General features: G+C 41.3%; 1 protein-coding gene and 1 long non-coding RNA gene across 3 annotated transcripts in view; one reads left to right on the forward strand and one right to left on the reverse strand.

The window, feature by feature from the left end:
- LOC132016638 (uncharacterized) overlaps positions 1 to 10,060 on the reverse strand; it is a 223,481-nt gene extending 213,421 nt beyond the window's left edge. Inside the window, exon 1 of the long non-coding RNA XR_009403967.1 lies at positions 9,858 to 10,060. This is a non-coding gene — a long non-coding RNA (uncharacterized LOC132016638). The remainder of the gene's footprint in view (positions 1 to 9,857) is intronic.
- Positions 10,061 to 11,483: 1,423 nt separating this feature from the next.
- Positions 11,484 to 13,616, forward strand: part of PLCE1 (phospholipase C epsilon 1) — a 324,484-nt gene continuing 322,351 nt past the window's right edge. For both annotated transcript variants that reach the window (XM_059398158.1, XM_059398159.1), the window contains exon 1: positions 11,484 to 11,658. The gene's annotated coding sequence lies outside the window, so the exon portion shown is untranslated. The remainder of the gene's footprint in view (positions 11,659 to 13,616) is intronic.

The raw sequence follows: 13,616 nt of genomic DNA on the forward strand, positions 1-13,616 counted from the left end.
TCTGGCTCATAGTAAGTAAATGTTAGCTACTACTGGTGCCACCCTTGGTCCTTTATCACAGATTTACTCAATAGGAGAGTGACCTGAAAGTGTCAAAGGGTGCCTAACTTTCCACCAAAGTATAATCCAACATGAAGTCATGCATTTTACAAATCTTATTTATAAGAATGGATCCTCCTTCTCTAAAATTAAGACAGAAAAATGGGGCTGTCCATTGCCTTCCCCTTCTTTTCTTTTCAGCCTCATTCACTTCTTTCACCCAGCCATGGGCTGCCATCCTCCCACATTTTCTCAGGATGTTCTATGGTTAAGCCTTCGGTCAAACTGTTTTTTTTAAAGCTGCTAGCCATGGCCACTAAATTGATCTCATGACCCATTACTGAGTTGCAGCCCACAGCTTAACTAAGAAAAATTTCTTCATATCTCTGAACTTTAGATTCCTCATCTATGAAAAAGAGATAATGCTAGTGCTGTAGAATGGGGAAAGAAGATAAAGTATGAAAATCACTTGATAGAGCGCTTGATACATATTGCATACTGAGTGACAGTAGAAAATATGTTTGCCAATGTATTGATGGAATTGCAGAGAAAAATTCTGAGCAGCTGAAGATTCTTGAGAATTTTAAGTGTAGTGATTAGGGAAAATTATGCAGTGACATGAATTGGGTGAGAAGTCAGGAGAAGGCTAACTGGGGATACCTTTAGGCTTCATTGCCTGCCTCAGTTTTGCTCTTATTTTCAGACCATAAAAGTCATACCTGTTTACTATACAGTTTGATTTTTACGTTTTTAATTTTGTGTTTTTGATACCTTAACATGTAGTTTTAAATATTTATGTTTTTAAACATTTGCTCAAATTCCTTCTACTGCTTTTAAGGCTCAGAAAGAACCTCCCCACAATTAAACAAATGAAATATTCACCTCTGTTTTATTTTACTTTTTTATGTTAATGGTTTCATTTTAACATTCATTCTTCTGAGCTTTATTTGATGTGTGTGAGTGAGGTGAGGTTCTTTCTTGATATTTTGTCAAATAGCCAATTCTCCTAATATTTCCAATTGTTTAATAATCCATCCCTTTACCATTGATGTGTCATTTATTTTATCACATATTAAATCCATATGTATTTTATAATGCATGTGTGCATTTGGGTTATTTTCAAATCCATCTTTTCTACTATTTTGTTCAGTTTGGTCTTGTGATATTATGTATTTCTTTCTTTTTGTAGAATTGAGAAAATATATATAAAACATATAAATAAAAATATATAAAACATATAAATATATATAATATATAATATATAATATGTATTACATATTATATTATATTACATATAATAGTACATATTATATAATATGTATTATATATTATATATAAACATATAAATGTATAGAAAGTAATAAAAACTATATATCCACCTCTCAGAACAAATACAGTTATAGTAATATTTGTTCTGAGAGGTAGATACATAGTTGAAATATTTGTTTCAGATATTTTTAAAATAAACTTTAATTTTTAAAGCAATTTCAGGGTTATAGCAAAATTGAAAAGAATGTAGAGAGTTCTCATATATCTCCTGCTCCCACACATGCACAGTTTCTCCCATTATCAAACTCCTGCCCCAGAGCAGTATATTAGTTACAACTGATGAATCTACATTGATACATCATTATTAACCAAAGTCTGTAGTTTAAATTAGGGTTCACTTTTGGTGTTGTATATTCTAAGGGTTTTGACAAATGAATAATGACGTGTAGAATAGTTTAGCTGCTCCAAGTATTCATCTCTCCCTCCCACCCAACCCCAGGCAAATACTGATCTTACTGTCTCTAAAGTTTTGCTTTTTCTAAATGTCATATAGTTGAAATTATACAATATGTAGCCTTTTCAGATTGAGTCCTTTCACTTAGTAAGATACATTTAAGATTCCTCAATGTCTTCTTATACCTTGTTATTTCATTTCTTTTTATCACTGAGTAATATTCCATTGTCTGGTTATACCACAGTTTATTTATTTATTCACATTCTGAAAGAGATCTTGGTTGCTTCCAAGTTCTGGCAACCATGAACAAAACTGCTATAAGCATCTGTATGCAGGTTTTTGTTTTTGTTTTTTTAAGATTTTATTTATTTGACAGAGAGAGAGAGAGAGATCACAAGTAGACAGAGAGGCAGGCAGAGAGAGAGAGAGAAGCAGGGGCTCCATCCCAGAACCCTGAGATCATGACCTGAGCCGAAGGCAGAAGCTTAACCCACTGAGCCACCCAGGCACCCCTGTGTGCACGTTTTTATATGGATGTAGGTTTTCAATATGCTAGACTGTATGTAAAGAGTATGTTCAGTTTTATAAGAAACTGCCAAATTATCTTTCAGAGTAACTGTGTACCATTTTGCATTCCCACGAGCAACGTAAGAGTTCCTGTTGCTCTCCATCCCTGTCATCATTTGCGTTATCAATGTTGGCGATTTCAGTCCATTCTAATAGGTATGTAGTTCTAACTCACTGTTTTTTTAATTTGTAATTCCCTAATGACATATGATGTTGAACATCTTTTCACATGTTAAACTGCCATTTGTCTATCTTCTCTGGTGAGGTGTCCAAATCTTTTGCACATTTTAAAAACTGGGTTGTTCATTTTCTTACTGTTGAATTATAAGAGTTGCTTGTATATTTGGGTAACAGTCTTTTATCAGATGTGTCTTTTGTAAGTGTTTTCTCCCAGCCTGTGACTTTCTTACTCTCTTTACTGTTTTTTCACACAACAGAGGTTTTTATTTTTAATGAAGTCCAGCTTCAGATATTTTTAAAGACCAAAAGTATTACAGATATAATTGAAGTGATATTTTCACCCTTCCCTTTCATCCCCTTACCTGTCTAGTGGCAAATTACTGTCATGAGCTTTGTGTGCACACATCTTGTTCATGCTTTTACATTTGTATTTCATGTGTGCCCATAAACCATATATAATATTACCTTGTTTGTTTTAAAAGTTTACAGAATGGTATCCCGCTTTACATGACATTCTGCAATTTTTGTTTTTCCCTCAGCATATTTTGTAGATATATCATGTTGATACTTATAAATCTAATGCATTCACTTAAATTATTGAATAGCATCTGTCACAAGTAAACAAAAACAAACATGTTAACACAGCACTCAACAGATGTACATTCAAACATTCGGGCTTGTTTCAATATTTTTCTTTTTCTTTCTTTCTTTCTTTCTCTTTTTTTTTTTTTGCAATTAACAACAAGTCTGCAAAGAAAATTCAGTCTGTTTCTTTATGTATAAATGCAGAAAATCCACTGCATATATACCTAGATGTGAAACTGGATTTGTAATACAAGGATATCTTCAACTTCACCAGATACTCCCTAACTGCTCTTCAAAGTGTTTGTAACAATTTATTGTCCCAGAAACTGTATATAAATTACCACACCCCATAATTCTAACGTTTGTTCTTGCCAGACTCTATTTATTGTTGCCAAAAGGCTCATGTAAAATCTATCTCACTTTAAAATATTTTAGTTTTCCCAAGACTATAAATGAAGTTTAGCATGCTTTCATATGCTTGTCCTGTTTATTTTTTTCCTATCAATTACTTGTTCATATCATTTGCCCATTTTCTATTTTTCCTACTGGTTTCAAGACAGTCTTTATGTTGCAATTTTCCTCTTCTAATCTTTGGATTTTGTTTTAACTTTGTTAACAATGCCTATGGTTATACAAGTTATGTAGTAAAAGCTGAATTTATAAATTTTCTCTTATTATTTAGCTTTTTAAAGAACTTCATCGAAAAATTCCTTTTCTGTGGCTCCTGGGTGACTCAGTGGGTTAAGCCTCTGCCTTTGGCTCAGGTCATGATTCCAGGATCCTGGGATCAAGCCCCGCATCAGGCTCCCTGCTCAGGGGAGAGCCTGCTTCCCCGTCTCTCTGCCTGCCTCTCTGCCTACTTGTGCTCTCTCTCTGTCAAATAAATAAATAAAATCTTTAAAAAAAATTCTTTTTCTACTCTGGGACTGCAGACTTTTATCCTATGTTCTTGTCTAAATGTTATAAAGTTCTTATATTTGGGCGGGTGTGTCTCCTTCCTTTATCCACTATCACAGAGTCACCCTGGCTCTCCTATGTCAGAGGCCAAAGAAAACAAAACAGTCCTTTAGGCACTGAGGAAAGTGATCACATCATCTAAAAAAAGAAATTAAGATTGGCCTCAGGCATCTCTTAAATATATGAAGAAAGGATGCCGAAAACCAAAGAAGGCTAAGCAGGTGTGGGAAGGTCCCTAAAGAAGATAGCCAAGGCTGCAAACATCCCACAAAGGAGGCAAGTTGCCAAAGAAAATGAAACACCCCAAAGGGAAATACTATAATTCCATGTTGGAAGAGCCTCAAGAAGTTTGAAAAGCACTTTATTGGAGAAGGTGAGAAAACAAGCACTCACATACATTGGCAGTGGAAATATAAATTGTTATGATCCCTATCATGGTCAATCCAGTTTTTAAATTTGAAACTTTTGAAACCTTTTGAAATATAGCTGCTTAACTTATAGCAATTTATCCTGTAGAGATACTAGTCCTGGGTGAATAAAATGATGTGCATACAAGGCTATTCATTGTAGCAGCCCTTTTTGTAATTGTAAAAGGGTAGAAACAACTTAGATGTCTGTCAAAGGAGGACTGGATATGGAAATAATGGGATGGCCACATACGGGGTTGCAAATGTTAATGAAGGAAACAGTACTCTACACTATCATAGGAAAAATCTCTAAGTCACCCTGTTAGGTGAAAATATCAAAGTGGATAAAACATAGTGGTTATTCCTAGATTTTTTAAAAGAAGGTACAAACAAATATTTGAATCTGCATAGAACAGCCCTGGGAGGATACCTGAATGCTTGTGTGTGGGTCAGGGAGATGGAGAAACTTACTTTTTGCATCTTTTGAATTTTTGCCCATGTTCCTTAATCTACAGATATAAACGGATTCAAATTGATCTGCAAATTCAATCCCTATCAAAATCCCAGCTATCTTTTTTTGGAGAAATTGGCAAGTCAATCTTAAAATTCACATGAAAATGCAAGAAACCCAGAATATCTAAAACAACCTTGAAAAAAAAAAAAAGTCAGAGGAATCACACTGTGATATCTATTAAGTAAATAAATTTGTTTTAAAAAACTAAGAAGAACTAGGGTGCCTGGGTGGTTTAGTTGATTAAGCATCCGACTCGGTCCTGACCTCATGGTCCTAGGATTGAGCCCTGCATCAGGCGCCACACTCAGTGTGGAATCTGCTTGGGATACTCTCTCCCCTTTCCCTCTGTTCCTCCACTTGCACACACGCTCTCTCTCTTTCAGATCATTCAATCTTAAAAACAAAAACAAAAACAAAAACAAAAACAAAACTAACAAGAACTTAACATGTTAAAAATTGGCTATTTGGGGGCACCTGAGTGGCTCAGGGGGTTAAAGCCTCTGCCTTCGGCTCAGGTAGTGATCCCAGGGTTCTGGGATCAAGCTCCGAATCGGGCTCTCTGCTCAGCAGGGAGCCTGCTTCCCTTCTCTCTCTGCCTGTCTCTCTGCCTACCTGTGATCTCTCTCTATCAAATAAATAAATAAAATCTTTAAAAATTTGGCTGTTTAATTTCTTTTTAAAATTAATGGCATAGAATTTTTCATAGTGTTGTCATATGATCTCTTACTCTCTTCTATAATTTTAGTTAAGTCCAACTTCTTCGGAGCCAGACTGCTTATGGTCTTTTTACAACTGGCCATGAAACTTCAGCAAATCACTTAACTTCTCTGTGCCTCAGTTTCCTATTATGTAAATAGGAATTATAATACCGTTTGTTTCATGGGCTTATTTTGAGGAATAAATGAGTCATGTCAAATACTTCATCTGAAACTATATCACCTTTCAATAAATATAAACATTACAACTATTCTCACACTATATATTTATGTGTTTTTTTCCTTTATCTTAATTATTCTCGCTAAAAGCTTACCTAGCTTATCAGAGTTTCTAAAAATCCAACTTCTTCTGGTTTTCTATTTAAATAATGTATTATTTCTCTTTTAGGCTTTAGTCTGTTGTTTTCTGACTAGTTTCTCGTGTTGAATGCTTGCACAATTTAATATACACCTTTCTTCTTTTTTACTAAATACTTTAAAAAAGATTTACTTTAGAAAGTGCACACACAAGTGGGGAGAGGGGCAGAGGGAAAGAGAAAGAGAACTCTCAAGTAGACTCCCTGTTGAGTGTGGAGCCTAACATGGGGCTTGATCCCATGACCCTGAGATAATGACCCTAGCTGAAATCAAGAGTCAGATGTTCAGCTGACTGAGCCACCCAAGCACCCTTGAAAAAATGCGTTTGAAAGTTATAAATTCCCCTTCAGTATTGCTTTAGGTATAACCAAAAAGTTTGGGTATATAGTTTCTTATTTTTCAAAAATTGTCACTCAGTTCTAAATATTTAGAATTTCTCTTGTGATTTTTTTCTTTAGTGTATGAATTATTTAGAAGTATGTTTTTTTCTTCTCTAAACTGTTCAAGTCAGATTTCTTGGTTGCAAACAATAAAAACCAATTCTTGATAACTTCCGTGTAAGAGGAACATATTATACCAGAATCGCTGGGAAACCTGGAGAATCAAGCTCAGAAAATGGCAGGAACCAAGAAAGGAAAGACACAGCCATGCTCATATGACAGAAACAGTCAGCTAAGGACCAACTGCTGGTGTTTCTCCACAGGACACTCCCTGCTACCACATGACCTCTGCCTGTGGACAATCACTACTGATGCTGAAATGTCACCTTTGCTCCCCTCCTAATAGCTTTCTTTTACAACATTCTTTTAGCTAATCATGTATTTTTTTTTTAACAATCTGTTGAAATTTTCAGTCAAGTTTTTAAAACTTCTCAATATGGAAAATTTTAAACAAAAGTAAAAGAAGGGAGACTATTATAATGAAATCCAATGTGATGATCACCTTAGATATCAACATTTTCTGGCAAGTTTAAAAAAAAATTCTAGAGAGATAATGTTAAATATTAACTTGGTAGAAATTGAACTTTTCAAATCTTTATGTCTTCCCATGAATGAATAGTATATTTCTCTTTATTTATTCAAATCTAACTTCTCCAAAATGTTTAGACACAGGCATATATGTGTATGTATATTATCGTGATTATCCCTAATTTCCATACTTTAATGTTTTTATTGCTTTTATGAATGAGATCACCCCAATATATCTCTAAGTAGCTATTAATGTTATATAGAAAAGCTGTTGATTTTTGAGTATTTGACTTATATCCAGTGACTCTAGTGAGTTCTCATTAATTCCAAGTATTTTGTAGTTTTTGTCTTGTATTTATCTAGAAAAATAATCACATTTTTTTTTTGTAGGTAGTCATAATTTTGCCTCTTCTTTTTCAGGAGATATATATTTTTTTTTCCCATGTATGCATGTGGCTAAACCTCTGAAGAAAAATGTACTATCACAATGATTGAGCTCACTTTACACTTTATGACTACAATTGAGCATTTAATGCCTGGCATTATATTTCATTATTACATTTGCTCTCCCACTTTCCTAAATGAGTATTTCATACCTTCTCTCTCAAACTTTTTGCACCTCCTACCATAGTTTTACTCTCACCTGAGGACATTGTTTGCCATTTCATTGAGAATATATAAGCAAGCAGTAGAAAACTTTCATAAACTTCTAAAAACTCTACCTCCCAACATCCACACCTACTTTCCAATTGCAATTTATATAGCTAAAGCTACATAGCAAATTATTCCAACAATTGTGGCTTAAAAGGCCAAAAAACATTTATTTTGCTCACAAACCTACAATTTGCGCAGTAATTGGCAAGGACAGCTTTTGTCTGCTCTACGAGAGCTAGGATAGCTTGCTTGAAGACTAGGCCCCCAAATCCCCCTGAAGGCACACTCACTCACATGCCTGGGATTAATGCTGATTGTCAGCTAGGACCCTAGCTGGGACCATCAGCTGGAACCCCTCCTTCTATGTTCTAAGTACTTCACATAGATTAATTCGTTTCAATCCTCACAACAGCCTTGAGGAGTAGGTATAGTTTACAGAAGAGGAAAATGAGGCACAGACGGGTAGTAACTTGCCTGAGGGCTCACACCAAGGGGGTAGACTGGGGATTTCAACTCAAGTGGTCCCACACCAGAGTCTGTGCCCCTAATACTGGTTATGCTGAGACACAACATTTAGCACTGTCTCTCCCTGCTTGGCCCACTGTTCCTACCAGATCACCTCCACCATCAATCCTAAGAACCTCAGAAAAGTAGAGCTACCTACTACTTTAACAAATGGCTTGTTTTCCACCAACCTCAAACTGCCTTAATACATCACCCACCCATACGAGATAACTCTCAAAAGCTTGTTTTTGGCTCTCTCCCCATTATCTGAACTCGCGAGCCTATTTGCAGACAGCTGGTAAACCCAGTACAATCTGATGCCGTGACTTCAAAGGGGAGAAGATGGTGATTCTTAAACTAAGGGCTGGTTTATTCTTTCCACTCTTGGTTTTCAAAGCTACCAAGATGTGTGTTGGCAAGTAACTCTGCCTGGCCATTAGCCACTCTTAAGCAAAGATCAATTCATTTGTCAGTGATGCCTGTACAGACCTCAAAGCTTGTTCATAAATGAGTTAACTGATGGCTATCTTATTGAGTGTGGCAAAGGGCCAATCTTTTTTTCTGTAATATGTACAGTAGGCAGTGTGGGGCCTCTCATTGGCAGCAACAGCCATGAAATCAAAGACTGCTTCCCCCAACCTGAAAAAGTATAGGATGGGAAAGGAAAAAAATAAGGGGATGATTCCATTTCTACCAATGGCTTTACAACTTAAATTCCCTAGTCCCAATATTTATAACTTCTTTATATCAATTTTCATCGAACGGAGACCATTATGTAACAAGTTCAAAAAAGATATGTGCTTTCTTCTGAAATTTCAAACACAGATGCTCTATATTTAAAGAAAGTTTCCACAGCATTATTTCTTGGAGCTTTTTTTTGTTGTTGCTTTTGACTATGCAGAATCATCTCATACACAAAGATGCATAACTTAATTTATTGAAGCTGACTTTTTCATGGAAATTATCCAGTGCTCCCCCAATCCCCCCACTTTATCTGACAGCCTTTCTTCCTCCAGATAATGGCTGGCAGCAATACACAGCATGGAGGTTATATGCTGCACTTTTGAAAAAGTCTTGAATGGAGCCATTGTTCCCCTGAGATGGTCTGCATGTTTCACTGAACAGAGAGCAGGGTGTAAAAAAGGCACCTTGTGTGCAACTGTTGGCGAGGTTGGGAAGTGAATTAAAATCTCCAGAAAGTCTGGGCAGTGCTGTTCAGAGGAGCAATGAACCCTCTGGAAGCACTGTTAGCTCAGACATTCCAATGCAGTGAGGCAGCCTCAGGGACAGGGCTCCCTCCAGTCTCATTTAGAGAGGGAGCGAGGGGGCGAGCAAAGGACATTGATTTGGACCAGCTCTCTTTGCAAAGATTTGGGGAACGTGCTCTTTTCCAGGCATGAGGTGATGTTGATTATCACACTCAGGTAACTTCCCCCATCCAATAGACTTTGATTTGTCTTGGTTACTAACAGTGCAATGACTCATTTGGAGGATTCAATATTAACTGCTTGTGTGTCCACCAGTTTGTAGCAATCTAATTCCCATGTGCCTAATCTAAACAACAACAACAACAACAAAACTCAAGTGTTTGGGGTCTCCAGGTGACGGTGATGTCTGACATTACTAGATTCATTAAATGATTTCTAAAACCATAATGGAAAACAGCATATTAAATAAACAGTGTACCTTGTTTACTGTCAGCGATGGTTCCTTTTTCCTGGCTCCTCCATTCACCTGTTCATCATGGACTCAAGGATTGCAGTAAATGACCACTCCCTATTGCTCTAGTGCTGAGATCTCAAGCTCTTAATGAACAGAGAATTTCCTCAGCATCCTCTGCAGCGTCCTTTCCAAAACCAGCTCTCAAGGGAGGCAGTAATGTTGATTTTCATTAAAATCCTAGTAGTAAAAAAAAAAATAGCAAAACAGTTCAGGACCAGGCTGGCAGATTTTTCTTATAGGCAGAAATTCTTTGGTATCCTCCTGTGCATTCTTGCTTCAACCTCTCCTGTGCCCTGGAGGCTCAAAGAAGGGGAGGTCACTTTTAAAAGTGACCTGAAAGAAAGGGTCAAACTTGAGCAGGAGGAAAGTGTGTGGGCAGAGATGGTGATGTTCCAGGTAGAGGCTCAGCCTAAACAGGTACAGAGGTGGAGTGGGAGAGACATTATGCTGGGTGGTCTATATTAACCAGATGAGGTAGGATGGGGAGTTAGTTGGGAAGGCAGTAGGGAGCCTATGAAGGTTTCTGCCCAGATTTAAGCTGTAGAAGGAAAATAATATGGCTGGGGTGTGAGGGATGATTGGGTCCAAGAAGAGAACAGATGAGAGGGGTTATGGGCCACAGGGATTGGTCTGATTGAATGTGCCTGTGGAAAGACCGTTTGTCAAAATAGGTAAAGACGAACAGGTTTAGGGGAAAGGGGAAGGAATGATAACTTGGCTTTTCTCCGGGTCCCTGGCTCTCCTGACTGTCAGCGGGGTATACAAACCACCGAGCGCCCCTAGGGAAGGTTCTGTGCAGACCCTTTCGTTTCTGGAGGTGGTCGAACATCCCCAAGTTTGCTTCATCAGTGAGAGAGCACTGGATTGGGAGTCCACAGACCTGAATGGCCACTATGAGCAGCAAAAGGAATAGTTCCAGAGTTTGGCACAGCGCCAGGCAGTGCATGGCGCTCAGTAAAATTTGTTACATTAATGACTGACCGAATGGGTTCAAGACTTGGTGCTGCCATTCACCAGAGTAACCTTGGTCAAGTGACCGATCCTCCACAAGCCTCAGTTTCCACAGCTGTCAAGCAGGGCCGGTCGGTCCCCGGGGAGAAGGTGTGGGCAAAAGTTCCCGCCGCCTGAGGTGCCCAGAGTTCCCGCCTCCCCGGAGACGAGTGGCCCGGCGGCGCTGTCGCCTGCTCCCGCCTGGGCCCGGAGCGCGGCCGCCCAGCGGAGCCCGAGGCCGAACGGGGGTCGCGCGGCTGGCCGCCCGGGCGGGGGTGGCGGCCAGGTCCGCCCCTCGCCCCCGCCTGCTCCGCGCGGCCTGAGTCGGGGGCGGGCCCGCCTCAGGCCGCTCCCCCGGCCGCCCGGGGGCCCGCGGCGGCGCTCGCGGCCTCTCACCCGGGGCGGGCGAGTTCTGGGAAAGGCCGGCCCAGGGCGGGGGCCCCGCTGCCACCCGCGCCGCCGTCCGGTCCCGGCAGCTCGCAGAGTCCAGGGGCGCTGAGCAAGGGAGCGGCGCCCGCGGGGGCGCACTCCCTAGCGCGGCGGGCGGGGGTAGGGGACCCCGGCGGGCGCGGGTGGGGGGGGGGGCCCGGCGGGCGAGCGGGCGGCGCGCCCCGGGCTCTGCCTCCCGGGCACTTGCCTGGCTGCGGCGCGCTGCTGGCACCCGCTCTTCCGCTGACACACGGTAGCGGGGACACCCGACGCCGCTAGCGACAGGCGCGTCCCCAGAGGGACGCTGCACTTGGGGACTCCGGCGCTACTGGCCCGAAGAGGAGAGGTGAGGAGGCGACTGTGTGGCTGGGTTCCTGAGGTGGGCGCAGGGCAGAGGTGGGCGCTTTCTGTGAGCCTCTCGCGGATCCGCGAGGGCGGCCGCCTCCGTCCGTACCTGGCGCGGGGCCCCGCCCCCACCCGGGGGAAACCGAGGCCGCGCTGGGAGGGCGCGCAGGCCGGCCGCCGCTCCGGCTCCGGGGCTCCGCGAGCGCGTGCCTCGCTCCCGCACGCGTTTGCCTCAGTCTCCGCCGCGTTTTCCGTGTACTTGTGGAAGCGGCCGGTCAGAGAGGGAAAACAGAAGCTCTTTTTGAGGCGGCACCTAGCAACTGTATTTCAAGGAGGGTGCCCGCGAGAGTGTTCCTGGAGAGGTCCATCTCCATCAAGTCCTAGAAAATACCATCTTGGACCAGGGCTCACTTTAGTGACCAGAAGACTGGCCGCGTCCTTTTAAATGTTCTCTGGCGTTATGATAACGAATAGCGAGAGCCAGAAGTCCTCTGTTGTGGCTAATATTAAATGCACAGTGCAAAATGTATGGGGTTCTCCCCCCGCCCCCCGGCCCGCCACCCACTTCTGTGCCTGGTATTTAAGCCATGAGACCTCAACCGACTCAACTAGTTGTTCGTGTGTGAAAGAGTCTACATTTAAAGATTTACCAGTGTCACTTTCAATGCTAAGTTCCCGGAAGAGATGTTATGGGGGAGTCACTTCATTAAAAAGTTTTATTCGCACACTGTTCATGATTGTCGTTGCATTTTGCAGAATTTGCCCGAGGGTCCTTTAGATCCCTGCGAGATTAGGTCCTTTTCCTTGTGTTTCTTGTCGGAACCGAGCTGGGATGGGGTGGGGCCACTACCGCAGAATGGGCACAGCGGCCAAGAATGCTGGACCCACCGGGGAGAATTTTTGAGAGCCTGCCTTGGGAGGTGGAGGCAGGTGACCCAGTGGACGCTGGTACATTTGTCACTGCGGGACATGGGGAGTTGAACTATCTCTGGATGCTGTTTGCAGCCATGTCTGCACAGATAATTTCTAAAGAACGCCTGAGGATGCTGTCATCTAGAACATCCTTTCCCCTTTCCTCTTCCCAAATGCCCTTCCTGCCCATTTCACCACTTTAAATCCTAACCATCCTTCAAGCTGAATTTTGTTGGGTCTCTGAAGCCCTCCCTGATAAGCCCAGCCCCAAAGAATCAACCTTCTCCTGCTGCGATTCCTGCAGCATTTTACCTTCCCGATCTTTCTCCATTCTCCTTCTTTGAGAGTTATTTCTGTGCACGACTCATTTTCCCTACTGAAGTCATTAACTGTGGCTGTCTTAGCCCAGTGCTTGCAGCTATGAGGCCCTCTGAAATAATTGTGGGATGCTATTAAATGTGAAGACTTTGGTTCTTCAACAGAAATTTTTACTTTGGAGGAGATAATAGAATTGAAAGTATTTATTGAAAAAACATAATATTTACCATTCACGTTGTCCTCCATTTACAGGCCCATAGAGGAAATTTTCTTTATACGCAGAAGCCATGCATAATAATTATCTTTGGTCCATGCTTTGGGACCAAGTGAGAGGTGAGAGTGAGCTGAGGGACGTTCTTCCAGTCCTTCTAGTAACATAAGCTCCTTGGATGTGTTCCAAGGTTGACCTGTGTCATTAAAAATTCCGTGCTCAAGTGCGTTGTGGTGAAGCTAGATTCCAGTGAAGGTACTTTCCCCCCCCACCCTCTATTTGCAATTGTTGTTAGTCACAGTCCCTTCTGGGCTTTTGTTGTATACTTTAAAAAATAAATTTGATGTGCAACTTGCTACTTATACATTTCCAAATCAATGAACAATAATTGATGTTTTTTAAAGCAAAGGGCAGGGAATGTTTCCCATGCTTGGACAAGAGGAGATATTTGCACAGAGCAAGGCAGCTTTGCACGTGTGTGTGTGTGTGTGTGTGTGTGTGTGCATGCACGCGCGTGT

This window comes from Mustela nigripes, chromosome 4 (genome assembly GCF_022355385.1).
Source record: "Mustela nigripes isolate SB6536 chromosome 4, MUSNIG.SB6536, whole genome shotgun sequence".
Lineage (NCBI taxonomy): Eukaryota > Metazoa > Chordata > Mammalia > Carnivora > Mustelidae > Mustela > Mustela nigripes.